This window comes from Sinocyclocheilus rhinocerous, unplaced genomic scaffold (genome assembly GCF_001515625.1).
Source record: "Sinocyclocheilus rhinocerous isolate Xijiao unplaced genomic scaffold, SAMN03320098_v1.1 scaffold8, whole genome shotgun sequence".
NCBI classification, from domain to species: Eukaryota; Metazoa; Chordata; class Actinopteri; order Cypriniformes; family Cyprinidae; genus Sinocyclocheilus; species Sinocyclocheilus rhinocerous.
Genome location: NW_015666800.1, coordinates 2,877,449 through 2,880,450, shown reverse-complemented (window position 1 = coordinate 2,880,450; position 3,002 = coordinate 2,877,449). Strand labels below are relative to the sequence as shown.

Genomic DNA, 3,002 nt, shown 5'->3' with positions numbered 1-3,002 from the left:
TATAACTCTTCACAACCTAGTTGGTGTAAGACAGAAATATTACACACACACACACACACACACACACACACACATCATTGATATTTTATGTAAAATAATATAAACATAAATTTTTTATTAAAAAAAAAAAAGAAGTATTTTTGTATAATTAGAAGACAGAATAGAGTTGGCAGACTAGATGCTAATCTCTCTCTCAAAAAAATAAAATAAAAAATCCCCAGTAAGGAAGAAGCTCTGTACTCTCCTGAATACTGAAATTGTAGAATATTTTTGCAGGATTATTTTTTAAATGTATATGTTTGACATTTTTAAATGCTTGCTACTATAAACTAATATAACTCTTCACAACCTAGTTGGTGTAAGACAGAAATATTACACACACACACACACACACACACACACACACAAAATACTTTGGCAAAACTCAGTGCTGTTCAGAATAATGCTGTTACAAATGTGTCTATTTGTGTACATCAATGTCTTGCAATTCGATCCAAAACATAAAAAAATTAACACCCAGTGTGAGAGTAAAAGTTTATGTACAGGGTATCTGCAGGATCTTTAAGCTCAAATTTAAGAATGTTTAAGACCTTTTTTAAGACCTGCACAAATAAAATTAATACCATATGAGCGACATAGGGCTCATGTCTATGCTAACATATTAAACTGTAAAATGACCATAAAAAGCATGATTTACAGTTCAGATACAAGTTTTCTCAAAAACAAAGTTTTATAAAATTATGAACGCCACATTTCAGCCTTTAAACCATTTTTAAGAAAAGGGATTAGTCAAAAGTATCAATGATTACATTAATTTAAACAATTATTATCAATCAAACATTATATTAATTAAATAACATATAAATATATTTTTCTGTCTCAATTGTTGAGATTTTTATAATGAATTATCTTCTTGTCGACCCACCAGTTCACATTTACAACACTGTGTGTTTGCTGCATAAAAACATGGGTTGATTTTCACATTGGTCTGAACAAAAACAACAGAACGGCTTATTGAAAATGCAAATTCATTTTCTGCCAGCAGGAGGCACTTTCGAAAAGGCAGAAATATAGTGGTTTCTCATGTTTATTTAATGAAATCAAAGCCTTTTGAAGTTTAATAGTCACATTCAGCCATATCACAATTCTAGTCTTTCCGTCCACAAATTTAGGACCTCTTGAAATCATAATTAAAACTTGCTTGTAACATTTAAGACTTTTTATGGCCTTAAATTCAATAGGCTAGAACTAAATGTAAGACATTTTAAGGACCCTGTAAACCCTGTATGTAGTATTTTTTTCCAGTTCATACAAAAATGTACATTCAAGGAAAAGATTAAAGTAAAAAAAAAAAGAATGTGTGTTTCGAAATTAATTTAATAGATATTCACACTCTGTCAGAATGAGTGAAATGAATGGATACTTCTGTCAGTGCTTCTGTGATAGTGTGTCATGTATGGGTATTTTTTTGGCTGCTGTCATGCATACTTAACCAAAATTGTTATTTAATATGAAATGTAATATAATATTGAAACTGCACTGCCATCCATTTTCACAATCTGCAAGCACATGGTGAAATAACAAGGTCATGGATTAGTAATCACACACAATTATATGGGCTGTAATTTAAATTTGTATGCCTTTCAAAAATATGTATGTCTTTCAAAACACTGAATTAGTGCACTTATATTAAAACATACTCAATCTTAGGCATGTTAAAGTCATACATGTCTAATTTTAACAGCACTGCTGAAGATGAAAGATGGCTTAACCAATAAAACTTCATCCCTTTCAATGAAGTAAGACTTCAATATTCAAAGGCCACTTTGTGCTAGCAGCTGGCTGATAAATATACAGATATGAATGTGATCAATCCTCCTGGTGGTTGTACAAGATGTCTGCAGTGGGGTCCTTTCTGTGCGATGGAGGTACTAGGTGATTTGGAAGCTCTATAGGAAGCTCAAATCCCTCCAGTTTGATTTTAATAAGATGCTGAGCAAGAGCAAATTCTTCATCATCCAGCATGCCGTCCTTATCACAGTCTGCCAGCTTCCAGATCTTTCCCAGTACAGTGTTGGGCAGACGAGAATTCATCATCTCCCTCTTGGCATTGATGCCAGTTACTTTCCCATTGATAGGCATCAGTGTGTAGAAGATTTCATCGTAGCGATGTTTGTCGCGACTCACAATCCAGTCCTCAGTATCAGCCCCTGCACTGATACCCTCACCATAGCCGTGGCCGAAAGGCCCGTCGGACGAGTCCTCAAAGGCTCCACCCATTACCATCTGAGTAGGTTGCTTGCTTTCTTCCTCTCGGATCATGTTCATCAGGCTTGAGATCTTGGTGGACAACATTCTGTCCACAGATTCAATCAACTTCACCTTCAAAGAAGGGAACTTGCTGAAGTCGTAGTGTTGCAGTTGCTCCTGCATGTCAGTAGATGTGAGTGACAGAGGGAGATATTTTAATGTCAAACTAAAGTGTGTAATAATATAGCATAAACAGCCGATACACACTGGGTTATATTTTTTGTTTCATTATTCATTTTTTATAATGTGTTAAACAAATGAGGCATCCAAGTACTGAAGTGGTTATTTCAGTGATATGATGTCTAATTCTTATAAGTTAATTAATGTCGCCTACAGTCTATTCTTTCAAGTGCTGCCTGGAATCTGTCTGGTTGGAAAGTTCACTGAGAGCATGTGTGCAGTCAATAATTAGCAATGTTATTATAGTTAATGATTGCTGTCTTTTCATATCAATTAAAATTCTGCATCCCTGGACCTTAAGTAAATGTGAAAGACCTGAATGTGAGATGCGTCCCCATTAATCTCGGTAAAGGAATGTGAAACTCTATTACAGTGCTTGACTGATTGCTGACTAGATGTGGGGCTAGAGTCTATGGAGAGTCATGCTGGGTATACATCCTCAGGCAAGAACAAAAGAAAGTGAAAGTACAGACTCTGTCTGCTCCTCAGACAATAGCAAGGCTGGGACTCAA

The 3,002-nt window shown here is 35.0% G+C and overlaps 1 pseudogene; it reads right to left on the bottom strand.

The window, feature by feature from the left end:
- Positions 1-1,612: 1,612 nt before the first annotated feature.
- On the bottom strand, positions 1,613-2,433 carry LOC107733093 (EH domain-containing protein 4 pseudogene; annotated as a pseudogene).
- Positions 2,434-3,002: the final 569 nt, after the last annotated feature.